Here is a 17,297-nt window from a genome sequence, read left to right as displayed (position 1 = left end):
CTGTGCCAGGGGAGTTCTGGACATACAGGGGAACACATTTCATAACAACACATAAAAAAGACAACTAACCCATGTCCGCTGGTCCTCCTTTCTCCCCATATATTACCGTCACTTTTGTTTTTCAAATCATGTTATCCTGAGAGTGTAAGATCTGTGACACAGGGAATGTGTCTTCCGATATGTTTTCCTACTACTTTTGGGATACTAAAGTAATGACAGAATAAACAGGTAAAGAGAAGTTACTCACCTGTAGTAACGATGGTTCTTCAAGATGTGTCCCTGTGGGTGCTCCACAATGGGTGTCAGGCTCGCCTGGCGTCGCAGATCAGAATTCTTCTAGCAGTTGCTATTGGATCGCGCATGCGCCGACGCGCACCACTCCCTTGTGCGCCCTCGGTCATGTGCGCGATCCTGTCCCCGCCAGTTCCTTGACCAACCACCTCGGATGCTCCTGAAAAACACTAGACAGAGATCCGAAGCAGGGAGGATGGGCGGGTGGTGGAGCACCCACGGGGACACATCTCGAAGAACCATCGTTACTACAGGTGAGTAACTTCTCTTTCTTCTTTGAGTGGTCCCCGTGGGTGCTCCACAATAGGTGACTACCCAGCAGTAACCCAAGTAAGGAGGTGGGTAATCGATTCATGTGCAGCTTGCCCCCGAGAGGACTACTGTTGACAGACGGGTATCCTCATCGAACACCCGATGCAGGGTGTAATGTTTGGCGAAGGTGTCGTAGGATGACCAGGTCACCGCTCTACAGATGTCTTTTAACGGGATTCCCTTGAAGAAGGCTGTTGATGCCGCCACTGCCCTGGTGGAGTGAGCCCTAGGCGGGGCCAGCAAAGGGGTCTTTCGAAGCTTGTAGCACATTTTTACACAGGACACAATGTGCTTTGAAATTCTCTGGGAAGAGAGGCCTTCCCCTTTTGACCCGGGAGCGAGACACACCAGAAGCCTGTCCGTTTTCCGGAAGGACTTAGTTTTGTCTATGTAAAAGGCCAATGCCCTTCTCACATCCAGGACATGTAGGCGCGCCTTCTTGCTAGAGCTGTGAGGCTTCGGGTAAAATGAGCGTAAGACTATTGGTTCGTTAAGATGGAACTCCGAGGAAACTTTTGGAACGAAGGCTGGGTGTAACCGTAAGATCACCGCCTCCTTTGAGAATACTGTGCAGGGCGGCGTTGCCATCACTGCTGCAAGCTCACTCACCCTGCGGGCTGACGTAATCGCAAGAAGGAAGGTTGTTTTCACAGTGAGTCAGAGGGGTACCGTGGCTAATGGTTCGAAGGGTGGTCCCGATAGCGCGCTGAGCACCAAGTCCAAACTCCACGATGGCGGCAGCGGTTTTTGAGGGGGGTACAGGTTTAACAGCCCCTTCAAGAACCTTGTGACGATAGGGTGGGCGAATATGGTGGGTCCTTCCTCTTTATGCCGAAAAGCTGATATAGAGGCGAGGTGGACCTTTAGCGAGGATAGAGAAAGCCCGTCTTGTTTGAGGTCCAATAGGTATTCTAGTATTACAGTTATAGGAACGTCAAGGGGAGCTAACTGTTTGGCGGAACACCAGGCTGTAAAGCATGTCCATTTCTGTTCGTAAGTCCTCCTGGTGGAGGTCCTTCGGCTGCACTCCAAGACTTGTCGTACTCCCTCCGTACACGTGCTCTCTAAGGCGCTGAGCCATGTGTTAACCATGCTTGTAGGTGTAGTCCCTGAGGGTGCAGCTGCACTATGGACCCCTGAGACTGCGTGAGTAAGTCCGGCACCACCAACAGGGGGAGTGGTGGACGATCCAACATGCGCAGAAGCAAGGGAAACTATTGTTGTCGGTCCCAAGTTGGAACTATGAGTATCATGCGAGCTCTGTCCCTTCTGGCTTTCTGCAGAACCTTGTGGATAAGTGATGTGGGGGGAAACGCGTAGAGTAGAGGGCCCTTCCATGAAATCATGAATGCGTCCCCCAAGGACACTCGCCCTATTCCTGCTCTGGAGCAGTACTGGGGACACTTCTTGTTGTACTGGGTGGCAAACAAATCGACTTGGGGAAACCCCCATGTACGAAATATGCGCCGTAGCAGGTCGGAGCGGATCTGCCATTCATGCGTGAGTGCGAAGCGCCTGCTCAGCTGATCTGCCTTCATGTTGTGGGCGCCCGGCAAGTACGAGGCTTTCAACGTTATGTTGTTGGTGATGCACCAGTTCCACAATCGGACTACTTCCGCGCATAATGCACAGGACCGTGCCCCTCCTTGTTGATTGATGTAGAACATAGTGGAAGTATTGTCGGTATTGATCCCGACTACTTTGCCGTGCAGGTATTCCCGAAAATGTCTGCACGCATTGAACGCTGCCCTGAGCTCCAGTATGTTTATGTGCAGTGTCTGTTCCGCAGGGGACCATAGCCCTTGCGCCACCTTGCTGCCAATGTGTGCTCCCCATCCTATGTGGGAGGCGTCGGTAGTAAGAAAAATAGAAATTTGTGGTTGGTGGAAGGGCACCCCCACTAACAGGTTCTTGGGATTTTCCCACCACACTAGCGATCTGCGCACCTCCGTCGTGGGCGACACTACCCTGTGGACAGTGTGGGATGCTGGTTTGTAAACACTCGCCAGCCAATGCTGCAGGCTTTGCATGTGTAACCTGGCATTCTGTACCACAAACATCGCTGCCGCCATGTGCCCCAACAGTTGCAGGCACGCTAGGACCAGCACCGCGGGGCTGTATGTCATGACTTGCACCAGGGAGTTGATGGCGCGGAAGTGGGCGTCGGGCAGGTGTACTCTTGATGCGATAGAGTTTATGCGCGCCCCTATGAACTGTATATCTTGCGTGGGTTCGGTCTTTGACTTTGCGAGGTTGCTAACTAGGCCCAGCGAAGTAAACGTGTTCGCGGTGACACATATCATGCGTAGGACCTCTGCCTTTGAGGCCCCTTTCAGTAGGCAGTCATCCAGATATGGAAAAATAAACACCCCCTGTCTGTGCAGGTAGGCTGATACCACTGCCACGGTTTTGGTAAGGACTCTGGGTGCCAAGGATAGGCGGAACGGAAGAACCCTGTACTGGAAATGTTCCCCGCCGACCATGAAGCGGAGGAAGCGTCTGTGTGCCGGGTGGATTGTTATATGAAAGTAAGCGTCTTGTAAGTCGAGAGCTGCAAACCAGTCTCCATCGTCCAGTGCCGTAAGTATGGAGGCAACTGTAATCATCCGAAAGCACTGCTTGCGCAAGTAACGGTTGAGGCCCCGTAGATCCAAAATCGGCCTCCAGCCTCCTGTTTTCTTCTCTGTTAGGAAGTAATGTGAGTACAAACCTTTCCCATGGAATTGTTCCGGCACTCTTTCCACCGCCCCTATGAACATGAGGTGATCTACCTCCTGCTTCAGCCTCGCCTCGTGGGCAGCATCCCTGAGATGAGGCCGGGTGGGAGGTTTCGCTGGTGGAAGTGACTGGTAGGGGATCGTGTAACCCATGGCTATAATTTCTAGCACCCATTTGTCTATTGTGATCTTTTGCCATTGGGAGAGGAACGGTTTGAGGCAATGATGAAACATGAGATGAAAATGGCATTGAGCGATGGTGTTGATAGTGCAGTCCTCGACATACCCGTCAAACTTGCTGTTTCTGGGCTTGCCCCAAGGGTGTACGGGTTTGTTGAGAACGTCGCCTGGGGACCCTGTACTGCTGCTGCTGTTGATGGCGCCCTTGGTCATAGCCTCGCTGATATTGTGCACGCTGTGGTTGGTAAGCGTAGCATCTTTGCTGAGGATAGAATTTCTTTTTCTTGTATGGGGGAGTATAAATACCCAAGGTCTTAAGTGTGGCCCTCGAGTCTTTGCTGGAGTGGAGGACTGAGTTGGTTGAGTCCGCAGACAGCTTTTGCTTGTCAAAAGGAAGATCCACGATCTTCACCTGTAGGTCTCTGGGGATACCGGACGTCTGGAGCCAGGATTCCCTACGCATTACCACTGCTGCGGCTGTTGAATGTGCTGCTGTGTCCGCCACGTCCAGGGCAATCTGGACTCCCGTCCGCGATGACACGTAGCCCTCTTGGACAATCGCCTTTAACACTGGCTTCTTGTCCTTCGGAAGTGAATCCATGAGAGGAGTGAGTCTAGAGTAATTGTCGAAGTTATGGTTTGATAGATGTGCCGCGTAATTTGCCATTCTCAATAAGAGGGTAGAGGAGGAGTAGACCTTCCTGCCGAACAGCTCTAATTTCTTAGCATCTTTATCCGACCCCCCGATTTGTAATGAGACGTCTTCGACCTCAGCTGGGACAATTCAACCACCAAAGAATTGGGTTGTGGGTGGCTAAACAGGAACTCCATGCCCTTGGCTGGGACAAAGTACTTCTTATCTGCTCTCTTGTTTGTAGGCGGAATAGAGGCTGGAGTCTGCCATATGTTAGTGGCTGACTCCATAATGGCTTCGTCCAGCGGGATAGCGATTTTAGATGAAGCCGAGGGTCTCAAATTTTTCAGGAGTTTATGGTGCTTCTCCTGCACCTCTGCTATTTGAATGTCCTGTGTGAATGCTACTCTTTTGAACAGCTCCTGGAATTGTTTAGGGTCATCCGGAGGAGAGACATCCCCGGGGGCAATGGCCTCATCTGGGGAGGATGAGGAGGAACCGCTGGGGTAAGCCTCCCCCGAATCCTCTGGCTCCTGAGTTCGGTGGTATACTTGCTCCCTGGTGGGCTGTGAAGGGAAGTCTCGGGACTCTGGACCTAATTCCCCCGGGACAACTGCGTTCCCGTCCCAGAGCGAGAGTGTACACGGGAGTATTGACAAGTAGTAGGAGAGGACCTGCCCCTGGATCTGACCTGCGGTGTCTGTGTTCAGCATGATGAGGACGACCATAGCAACATGGGCAACGGCCCAGTGATGAGACCTGGACCACGATCGGGGAGTGTACCCATGATGTCTGGGAGAGCGGAATCTCCGTGACGACATTGACAGTGGTGAAGCTGGTTTGTGATAGTACTCAAGGGGATCCATGCCCAAAAATGGTGAAGGTGGCCTGAGCCACGGCGAAATTGGTTGGAGGAATGGAGAGGGAGGCCCGAAATAAGCTGGTGGAGTTGCCGCCCGGCGGTACGGAGTCTGTATCTCGGGAGGGAGGCTGGGTGATAAGGGCATCGCAGCCCCGCCTGGAGATGAACTAAGGTGCCGGGTTTTAGCTCTAGCCTTGCCCCTCCCCTGCAGGGTGGGCGCCGCCCCCTCCGGTGCCGGGGATCTCAGCACTGTCAACAGTGGTGCCACGCGGGTAGCTTCCTCCAGCACCAGTAGGCCCCATGCTGGGTGCCCCTGTGCCGTTGGCGCTGTGGGAGCTGGTGCCACTTGCGGCGGCGCTGCCAATTCCGGCACTTGCCACGCTGGCGCTGGCGGCGCCTTCTGTGCCGCCTGCTGTATAGTCGGAAGCCCGGTCTCGGCCGCGTGCGCTGCTGCACTGCCGCTTTCATCAGCTGGCAGCTGGGGGCTCTGCGTTCCGCCCATCCTGCTCGCTGGGACCTCCAGCAAGGATCGAGCCGGGGAGAGTTTCCTCCTCTTCTGCACAGAGGGGGGTCAAAGAGGCTGCCTTCCTTTTATGCGACCCAGAGGGCCCTTCTGTGTGAGGCTTCTCCAGTGGTTCAGGCTGGAGAGCCTTATCAAACAAGATCATTTTGAGCCTCATTTCTCTGTCCTTCCTGGTCCTGGCTGTAAGCTTAGCGCAGTGGGAACACTTCTGGGTAACATGAAACTCCCCCAGGCAACGAATGCATTCACTATGCCCATCTGAGGCCGGGATAGCCTCGCGGCATGACTCACAGTTCTTAAACCCCGAGGAAGCCATTGCGGTGAGTCTTTACTGTTAATAGGGTACTTAGCCACTAATCAGTGCTTTCTAACCCAAAATAACATTCACGGCCTTCAGGGCAGCGGACGACTTAACAGCCTATTGTCCGCCCCTCTCTCCTTCATTCCTCTTCTCTATGCTATTTAATATGCTCTTCTCTTTCTTTCTTTCTTTTTTTTTTTTTGTATAATAGTGACAGACAATGAACTAACACACAAAAACAACTGTTTTATCTGTCTCAGGCTTTAGCCGGAGCGGATTCCGTCTGCAGCTGATGGCGGTTGAGAAGGAACTGGCGGCGACAGGATCGCGCACATGACTGAGGGCGCGCAAGGGAGCGGTACGCATCGGCGCATGCACGATCCAATAGAAAGTGCTAGAAGAATTCCGATCTGCGGCGCCAGGTGAGCCCAACACCTATTGTGGAGCACCCACGGGGACCACTCGAAGAAGAACTTAAGGTTCTATCATCTCTGAAATCTTCTAGTGACATAACAAAACATGGCTCTGAAAAATCATTTGCTAGGGCCCTTTCAGCTTTAACTCAACATTTACCTTTTTGTTTTATAATTATATGCTCTTTATCTATAAGCATCTATGTACACATATCTCCTGCTAAAAAGGCCTTTGAATAAAATCACCCATTATGCATTATTACAAATAGTCTGACATATGAATATATTTTAGATATTTCACCTTCACTAGACATTTTTATTTCCTTTTCTGTAGGTTTATATACATCATGAAGTATATCAGCTGGAAGCATAGTTTGCTATGGGATATGACCTAATCCAAAGGAACCTGATCAAATGTATCCAAAAGGGAGGAAAAAGCAATTTTGAAACATTGAACTATCTACAATGGACATGCACAGAGATGGAACCCAAAAGGAATTTATACAATGCTTTTTAAAACAAAAACTTAATACAAATACAAACAGGCTGGTGCAGTGACAGCTAAATTTACTTCTACATGAATCTCCCCTGAATCATTTGGCCTATCTCTGATTCTAGTATGACATCAGTGTAATCATATCATTTGCCTTTGTTATCTTTTAATCACTGCTGACACATACGTATGAGAACAAGTTTAAATAATATTGTCTCTCTTTTGCAAAAGTTATATACAAAGTCACATGCTTTGTATATATAACTAACTTTTGTGAAGTACGTAACTTTGTACGTACAGTAAAGTCTCAAAATACGTGGCTTCAAGTTGCATGTAACTTGCTTTAACACGAGTTAAGCACAACTTGAAACTGCTCTGTGGCCCCTTACCCCTGTTTTCTCCCAGTGGCGTGGCTGTCAGTCTAACAGTTGCATGGCTGGAGGATAGCAGAGGGAAGGCTGACAGCTGCACAGCTGGGAGAAGACAGGGAGAAGGGGCTTTTCGCATGCCTAGCTGCTCACAGCTGCGGGCAGCTCGGCAAGCTAGAAGCCTTCTCCCTGCCTTCCCCCAGCAGCATGGCTGTCATTCTGACAGCTGTACCACTGGAGGAAGGCAGAGAGAAGCAGCCAGGAAACTGACCAGCCCTGGCAAGCAGAAACTAGGCTGCCCCCTGGTTCCCAGCACCCCGCCACTCTGGGAGCCAGGAAACTGACCAGCTCTGGTGGGATGGTCTGTTTCCCACGTCCTGCAAGACCGGGGAAGCTTGCACGAAAATTCAAATTACACTGGCGCTGCAAGAAAGCAACACACCCGCGTTAACTCAAGGACTTACTGTATAACTTTAACTTGCAAAGTTCCATACTTTTCTACTGTTGCAAAGTTTCCTGGTCACTTTTGTGGTCTGTGAATTTTACTAGTTGCATTTATGGCTACGCAAGTTAAAGTAACAAAACAGATATTCAAATACTAACCTTCACAGATTAAAAGTAGTCTCCTGAACTGCAAATGAGAGGCAATTTTTGTTCCCAAAGACAATCTCTCTCCTTCTGGAATCTCTTGTGTCAAGTAAGATTTCCCCTCGGATGCCTATAACCGACGAATATGAAGGTAAAAAATTAGGCCAATTCTGCCAAGGAACACTTTCTGGCAGTAGCTTACACAAGAAGTCTTCGTCTCCATCAGTGCCAACACACCAGCGCCAATGGGGCCCAGGCATGCTCCTTACGTCAGGTTCTCTGGTCTTCTTTTCAGAGATGACACTTGATCTCAAAGTGTTGAGCACGATTCTCGATGCTGGTCCTCCAAGGTACCTGATCTTCCACCTGCCCCTCCCAGGCATCGGTGTCAATGTCACACATTACCAGGGAATTCTTAAGGAAATCTCTGTAGTGCTGCCTCTGTCCACCAAGAGACTTCACACCAGTCCTCAGCTGAGCATACAGAATCTGTTTTGGCAGATGTGTGTCAGGCATCCTGCCCATGTGACCAGACTGTTGTAACGGCCTCTGGGCGATTGTTGCCCTGAAGCTGCAGAATCAGGCTCTATGAGGGCACTAACTTTGGTCCGTCTGTCCTGATACATGATGCCCAATATTGTCCTCAGGTACTTTTGATGGAATTTCTCCAGATCTTTTGAATGATGTCGATAGAGAATCCAAGCTTCAGTGCCGTATAGTAACATTGGGATGATTGTGGCACTGTAGACATCGATCTTGTTCCGCATCTCAATGTCATCGTCATAAAAGACTCGCCTCCATAAACATCCATAAGCTGCACTGGCACTGAAAATTCAGTGGTGGATTTCATCATCAGTTTCAGGGTTGATGGACAGACAGCTTCCAAGACAGGAAAAGCTATTGACATTTTCCAGCACTTGGTCATCTGCCATGATGGTTGGTTTGGGCAGTGGTACAGTGGGTGTTGGCTTAAAGGAAATTTTGGTCTTTTATATATTGAGAGTCAGTCCCAACATGCAGAAGGCCATGATGATAAAATGTCAAAGATCGCTTGGAGGCCATCTTCCAAGGTAGCACTGACCGTGGCATCATCGGTGTACTGGAGTTCTGCCACTGATATTGCTATGGTCTTGGTCTTGGCTCTGAAGTGGCCCAGACTGAAGAGGATACCCTTGATCCTGTAGGTTATTTTGACTCCATGTGGGAGGTCATCTTCGATAACCTGGAGCATGGCTGCCAGGCAGATATTTTATATTGAAGGGGCTATTACTCCAGTCCTTATTTCAATCAGTTCAGTTGCATCACCGCTGTTGAGTATGAAGGCCTTCATGTTGTTATGTAAGAGGCATATGATGTTGATGAATTTGGTGGACAGCTCAAGTGTTGCAGGATCTTCTTCCAGAGGGCCTTGTGGTCAACAGAGTAGAATTCTTTAGTCAACTTGCAGAATGCCATACACAGAGGCTGATGTTGCTCCTGACACTTCTCTTGTATTAGGAGAGCAGAAAAGATCACGTCAGTCATTCCTTGCCCTGGTTGGAAGCTGCATTGTGACTCCAAAAGAACCAGTGGAAGGAGGTGATTCAGAAGGACTTGGGCCAGAATTTTACCTGCAGTTGAAAGCAAAGAGATCACTCATAGTTCTGCAGTTCATCCTGTCACCCTTCTTAAAGATGATCACTGTGATGACATCTCTGAACTTGCTGCGTATGGTTTCCTCCCTCCAGATCATCAGAAGGAGGGACTCAAGACATGACAGCATGGATGGACCTTCCTGTTACAAGATCTCATTGGGGATTCCATAAGTGCCTATGGTCTCATTGTCTTTTACCTTTTTTATTACTGCTTGGATCTTACAAATGGAGGGTTCATGACCCACATCAACTTGGAAAGGTAGCCCGGCAACCATGTTGAAAATGCTTTGCCAACAGTTGCATCATAGTTGAACACGTGCCTGTAGCGCTCTTGTCACCCACTACTGATGCCATCTTTCACCGCAGGTGTCTGGAATAGTGGTTTTCAGAAAGCACCATGCCCAAAGACAATACTCTGGTGGGACTTGACTGCATAGCTTGTCACTAAGGCTTTGTTGGAAGACACGCCTCATCTCATGGTCCTTTAAACCCTTAGTGTTGGAGCCTCTTGCGGTGGATTTTTTTGTGGGGGAGGTGGAGGGGAGAGGGGGTGGCCAAAAACATGCCTTGGTGTTAATTTGAGCAAAATAATGGAACAAACTAGTTGGCAGTCGGTCCAGCAATCATCAGCACCGATCATAATGTGAGTGATGTGGATGTCAGGGCAGTTCCGAGACAGGATGATGGCCTGGTCAATCAGGTGCCAGTGTTCCAGCTGTGAGCATTGCCAGGAGGTCCCAAAACAAATCTTCTGCCAGAATACAGTGTTCTTTATAACAAGACCATGGTCAGCACAGAATGTGAAAAGGCGACCACTGCATTTCATTTTTCCCACACTTTGGCTACGTCTACACGTGCACCCAACTTCGAAATAGCTTATTTCGATGTGGCGACATCGAAATAGTCTATTTCGATGAATAACGTCTACACGTCCTCCAGGGCTGGCAACGTCGATGTTCAACTTCGACGTTGCTCAGCCCAACATCGAAATAGGCACAGCGAGGGAACGTCTACACGCCAAAGTAGCACACATCGAAATAAGGGAGCCAGGCACAGCTGCAGACAGGGTCACGGGGCGGACTCAACAGCAAGTCGCTCCCTTAAAGGGCCCCTCCCAGACACACTTTCATTAAACAGTGCAAGATACACAGAGCCAACAACTAGTTGCAGACCCTGTATATGCAGCACGGACCCCCAGCTGCAGCAGCAGCAGCCAGAAGCCCTGGGCTAAGGGCTGCTGCCCACGGTGACCACAGAGCCCCGCAAGGGCTGGAGAGAGAGTATCTCTCAACCCCCCAGCTGATGGCCGCCATGGAGGACCCCGCTATTTCGATGTTGCGGGACGCGGATCGTCTACACGTCCCTACTTCGATGTTGAACGTCGAAGTAGGGCGCTATTCCCATCCCCTCATGGGGTTAGCGACTTCGACGTCTCGCCGCCTAACGTCGATTTCAACTTCGAAATAGCGCCCAACACGTGTAGACGTGACGGGCGCTATTTCGAAGTTACTGCCGCTACTTCGAAGTAGCGTGCACGTGTAGACGCAGCCTTTACCTCCCAATTATACCATTCCATAGGTGATCGTATCTACTCTGACGCTGAAGTCCCCAAGAAGTACATATTTTCACCAGTTTGTAGGATGGAAGCGTAAGTACTGTCACAAACTTGTTGTTGGCCAGCCTAAGATGCATCATCATTAGATATTTGCTGACACCTGGAGAGTGTTCACTAGGGCTGCACATAAGGCTATTCCTAATAGCAAAGCTGACATTGTGCATGCAGTACTTGTCTTTGCCTTTCCCAATGACAGTAGAGGCTAGAATGGACCAAACAGCTAATCTGGTATTAAAAGAAATCTTATATTTCATTGCAGCTGGACATGGGTCAGCAAAGCACAGAGTGAACACAAAGCATCTTTTGTAGCAAACGAATGGCAGAAGTTACAAGAAGTTAAAATAACTAGGACATTTTAAAAATACATTAGACATAAAAGCCCAACGCATCTCTACTACGGGCTTCTGTGCATGGGGATGATTATAGACAGAAGAATTTGACATTGCTGTAAATAAATGACATCCTCTACCTCAGTATTCACAAGGAAAGACTGGTGGTGGGAGGAGGGGAAACAGACTGTACATCTGTCCAGAGGAGAAAGCAGAAGTACAAAAGGGAATCAGGATAGCACCAAAACAGATGACTAAAAAACTAAACTGAAAACAGAAAAATCCAAGGGCAGATATGAAACATGTAGAATTGTCAAAGAAATTGTAGACAAGATATGGGAACTACATTTAATCCTTGATTAAACTGGGGCTCATAAAATCCTAAGTATTGCCCCCCATGGACTTACTGCTGCAGAGCCGCCATGGCCTGGGGGATCCACAGCCACTTCCCTGGAGCCACCAGGTGTTCCTCCCACCAGGCTGGTAATGTTGTTCATCAGCAACATCTTTCCCATAGCTGAAGTCAGTCATGCTGCTTTGTACTTTTCCTAGATTTTCCCTAACTCACAGATGTTGTTTCAGTTTTTCTCCAGTCTATTGTTTCCAAGGAATTTTAGTATTTAGTTGCTAATACAGTAAACTCTTGATTTAACAGGCTAATGGAAGGGAGAGGTGTCTATTAAACCCGGATGTCCGTTAAATCAGAGGGTTTACTGAGACCCACCCTCACCAGGCGTCCTTAGCTCTCCTGAAAAATACACCCACTACTCACCACCACAGGAGGAGCTGCCAGAGCCCTCCTGTGGGCAGACGGCACTTATGTATGCGCCCCACTCCTGGGGAGAGGAGCGTGTGTTGGTTCCAGCAGCAACGGTGGCTCTTCCAGGCAGTGGTGGGGCTTTGGCTGTCGTATTCTGCAGAACCCCCAGCTCTGGCAGGAACCTTGCTGCTGTGCACCATGGGGCCCCCAGCTGCGGCAGGACTTTTGCCGCTGTGGGCAGCATGGATGCCAGCTGCAGTGAGGTTTCTGCTGCCACATGCAGTGGGATCCTTGCTGCCGTGGCAGGACTCCCAACCACAGCAGGATCCCCAGCAGTGGGAGCGGGCTCTGGCAGCTCCTCCTGTGGTGGTGAGTAGTGGGTGTATTTTTCAGGAGAGCTAAGGACACCTGGTGAGGGTGGGTCTCAGTAAACCCTCTGATTTAACGGACATCCGGGTTTAATAGACACCTCTCCCTTCCATTAGCCTGTTAAATCAAGAGTTTACTGTATTAGCAACTAAATACTAAAATTCCTTGGAAACAATAGACTGGAGAAAAACTGAAACAACATCTGTGAGTTAGGGAAAATCTAGGAAAAGTACAAAGCAGCATGACTGACTTTAGCTATGGGAAAGATGTTGCTGATGAACAACATTACCACGGCAAAGCATTACAACAGAGGAAAAGCCAACTCATACTAAGGAAATTTCAATTTCAAGCATTCCTTTTATAAAAAGAAAACAAGAACAACGAAGAAAAATACTACAAATTGTGAAGAATGCCTTGATTGCTTTCTTTTAAAGACAGTCCTAGAAAGAACAGATTTACAAGAAGAGATCATGCCTGATAGGACTAGTAAGTATAGAACATATTTTAATCTATTTAATGCCTATATCTGACACAGCATCCTACAAAAGACTAAAGACATGTTTCCCAGAGGAGCTGCACTGTATGAACCAATTCTCGCTAGTAAGAAACAGTGGCTGGAAATCACATTCTAATCAATTTAATCAAAATCACCATCTTTGTGGTTTTGCTTCAAATGTGGGTTTTTCAGGTAACAGCATGAACTGCTTTTGCTATAAAAAGGCGACATTTCCAGCTGACAGCAAATAAGTAACTTAATGATATTGCTCATAGCAGTATTTCTCTCTGCTCAGAAGTGTCAGAAACTCTGACATTAGCATGTGTGTAAAATTAATGTCTATGAGAAGCCACCAGAAAAAAAAAATCTAAGCTTTCATATGTGACATAAGGGCAAAGTGAAGATTTATAAGATATAGAAATTATGCAAAAAAGTAATCAGCACAGTATTTATGGGGACTCAAATCCTGACAATTTTGCCTGAGTGAAAAAAGAAGCAGATATTGACAAAGACTTCACAATCTGGCCCAGAATGAGGTCGAGTGGATGTAAGAATGAGTTCAGATATTAAAATATAGAGGGTACTCGTGTGTGGAAGCCCATGGAGACGAAGAAAGCAAACATTAGAAAAGAACTTCTGAGTATGCACTTATTGATGGGAAGGGCCTGAATCAGAAACATCTGTTTGGAGATTTTACAGTTGATTTTGTAGATGAGCATTTCACAAAAAGGTGGATTAAGAAACGTATGAAAAGGAAGTGGCTGTGAAATGAGAGAGAGAGGAGAGAGCTATTACGAGCCAATATAAAGTTCAGAATAATTAAAAATCATGGTTGTGTAACTATTTCACAAACTCCAGTAGAAGCACATGGGCAGAAAAGAAACTGATGCGACGAGAAAAAGTCTTCCCTCACTGGGGTTCCCCAGTGAGGTAACTGTTAAAATCAATAGATTTATCTAAGTCACAGTGGAGACAATTATTTTTAGGTGGTGTGAAATCCTTAGATGAAAACTGCTATAGAAAGACAAAGCATTTATACAAAGAAGCAGATAGTACATCTGCACTCAACACACAGACTGTGTCAAAACTTGGCCAAAATTTCGAAAGGGCCATGCTAATGGCCAAACTGGAGAATACTAATGAGGCGCTGAAATAAATATTCAGTGCCTCATTAGCATGCTACCAGCTGTGTCACTTCAAAAGTGCCGCGTTTTGATTGCGCGTGGCTCATCTACATAGGGCCCTTTCAAAAATGACCACGCGAACGTCGAAATCCCCTTATTCCTATCACTTTCGAAGTGCCGCGGCTGGCAGCATGCTAATGAGGTGCTGAATATTTATTTCAACACCTCATTAGTATTCTCCGATTTGGCCATTAGCATGGCCCTTTCGAAATTTTGGCCAAGTGTAGACGCAGCCATACTGTTTTAAAGGAGGGAGTCAGGCATTTATCAAGTTGTGCTGTAGTACCAACATGTAGCGGTTTTGAGAGAGCATAACTATCAAACGCTGCACATTATAGTTTGTACTTTCTGGTTACTTTTACCAGTATTCTTAAACTTTTTTTTTTTTTTGCTCTTATACTGAATTTCTGCAAACATTCTTTTTGACAGTTCTCCAGGTACATAGGCCAAAGCACTCTTCATCTAAGGAAAAGTTGTTTAAATGGTCAGAGGCAAGTGCCAATTGTCAGTCATGTGTGACTATGAGAAAGTGGAATAGACAGCATGTCTATGTCTTGAGCAAACATGACTTTTCTGGGTGATCCAACAAAATGAAATAATATAAGAACATCAGCACATTTCACACAGGCTGCTGAGCAACTGACAATGGCATGCATTTATGTAAAGTGAGCATCTTCTACTCAGTAAAACAGGTTTTAAACAGAACATCATGCTTTCATTTCTTTGAGTTTGAATGTTTTGGAATAGTCTCAAGTCACACCAAACAAAAGTAAGCGGATTCAGATAACAAGGCAAGCAAACGATGCTGCAATTTGATTGAAGTTCTTGCACTGATTATTGGATGAATTAACCAACCACACTATTTGGTAATGAACTAAATTACAGTAAGTATGTTGTTTCCAAAGTTTATATTGCCAGGCCTACGTAGAGGAGAAAATAGCCAGCAGTGGCTTATTCCTTTGAGGCAAAAGAAACAGGTAATTTATAACAGGAACTCCACCACTTTGGTCTTTCCACAAAAGGCCCTGTTTACATTACAAAGGAAATAGTGCTAGCAACCACTGTGTTTAAACTTGGTAGTTGGCAAGACACCCCAACCAATGAGGACAGGTTTTGGTTTCTTCTGATTTGAGAAGTATCTCAAATCAAACCATGGGGCACATTAAGAACCCAACCTACACAAAGCTCGACTACTCACCTAAAAGAAGTTCATGTTATGACTTCATGGTATAGTTACAATACAACTCTTCAAAAAAAAAAACAAAAAACCAGACAAAAAACAAAAACAAAAACAAAAACAAAAAAAAAACACCTTTCCAGTATGCAGTGATCAGGGAAACAATGCTGCTATTATCTTTAGAATATATTTGTTACAGAGTGGATGGACAATAACTGTCTGATGTTAGCTCCTTCCAATAGAAAAGGGATGGACAGCAGTCCTTTAGCAATCCATTATCGCTATTCCTTAACTGACTAGATTTTTGTTCAGTGGTGATACAGTAATCCTCAGCTTCCCACCCTACTACTCTGAATAAGGCTGTTGCAAGATATAAAATTCTTAGCTCTTGGTGACACTGCTAGGAAGATTCAAGGAATTCTGCCTACGCTAACATACTTACTCGCTACATCTACACTATAGAGATAGATCTCTCTTAAGAAACCCTTCCAGAAGATCTCTTCCAAAAGAACTTCTTTCGAAAGAGTACGTCCACACACAAAAAAGTGGATCAAAAGAGCGATCTGCTCGTTCGAAAGAGAGCATCCACACAACCGCCACTCTTTTGAAAGAATAGGCTAGGGGTCGAAAAATCAGGTCCCATGAGGACTCCTCTTTTGGAAAAAAGGGCCTGCGGAGCATCTACACGTTTTCTTTGGAAAGAAGCTTTCAAAAGGGGGTGCTCTTCCAGAAACAGGAAAGGAAGAGCAACTTCAAAAGGAGTGCCACATTCTTTCAATTTACTTTTCAAAGAACTCTTTTTGTGTGTAGACGCTCTGTGGGATCTTTCAAGAAAGCCCCTTTCTTTCAAAAAATCTTTCAAAAGAACTTGCTAGTGTAGATGCAGCCATTGTCGTTCCCTGTGCATGAAACATCCTTCACATCTCAGTTCTCAAGCCACTACTCTCTTTCCCTTCAAATTCCTCTTGAACACTCTATCCTTCCATGATGCCCACAAGAAGTGAACAACTCCCTCCACAAAGAATTACTGTAAGCTCCTCTTCCTGTTGGACTGCCTAGAGAATGTATGTATGAAGTGTAACACTTAAGAGACACCAAACCAGACTGGGGTGCTACAGTGCTAGGTGTGCGAGCCTCTAAGGAGACAGGCTCTGCTCTGAAGAGTTTAGACAACCAAAACAGAGAAGATAGTCAAGAGTGGGAAGGGAAACAAAGGCACAGAAAATGAAAAGTGGTCAATGGCAAAGCTAGTAACAGAACCCAAGTCACCCAGCTCCCAGGCCAGTTCTTCCACCTTCTTCAAGACTAAGTATTTTGGAGCAAGGACTGCCTTCATGTTGCATCTGTACAGCCCAAGGCACCTGATAAATACTAATAATGTTACACTGTATAAATTCCTGGAGGAAATATGACTATGTATGGTAGGTTTTTCTTTTTCAATCACAGCAGGCATACTGAAGGTCACCACTTGAAAGAATAAGGAACTTCTTTGTTAAAATGGACCTATTTAATAGCCAGTAACATGCAGGATTCAATGGCTGCCGCTGGGTATGTCATTCTGACCTCACCCTAATACTGACATAAATTATCATGATAAAAACTGTTATAAAGGATCTCAGATGGGAGAACTTTGGTTACATCAGCTGCAATAATAGAAAAATGTCTCCTGTGAACAGGGCTTCTGCCTCTCATTGAGGTGGCTTACAGACTTCACGAGAAGAACACTTTCCCACTGACTTAATGTGTTTTCACCAGACCCACCAAATCAGCACTGCTGTATCAATTGCAGTGGTGCTGATTTTACTGCATAGTACAGACATGGCCTAAGTCTATTCGCTTTGAAAACAGATATACTCAGGCACATTGCACATGATTTGATTGTTCCTCAATACAGAAAAGATTCATGTTCCACTGAACTTCACAATATTTGGATTTGTTAATTCTGAATTCTCTCCCAAAGCATGGATATTGGATCATTAACTATGTTTTAATACTGGTATAACCAAGTCACATCTATACACATTTTATGCAATTATAAATGTTTCAAAATA

The 17,297-nt window shown here is 46.7% G+C and overlaps 1 protein-coding gene across 3 annotated transcripts in view; it reads right to left on the bottom strand.

Moving 5' to 3' along the window:
- The window catches only part of ABI3BP (ABI family member 3 binding protein), a 451,725-nt gene that overhangs the window by 34,967 nt on the left and 399,461 nt on the right, over window positions 1–17,297 (bottom strand). The gene's annotated exons all lie outside the window — the stretch shown is intronic.

The sequence above is a fragment of the Carettochelys insculpta genome, chromosome 1 (assembly GCF_033958435.1).
Source record: "Carettochelys insculpta isolate YL-2023 chromosome 1, ASM3395843v1, whole genome shotgun sequence".
Lineage (NCBI taxonomy): Eukaryota > Metazoa > Chordata > Testudines > Carettochelyidae > Carettochelys > Carettochelys insculpta.
The sequence above is the reverse complement of the archived record's forward strand: the minus strand, read 5'-3'. Positions and strand labels throughout refer to the sequence as shown.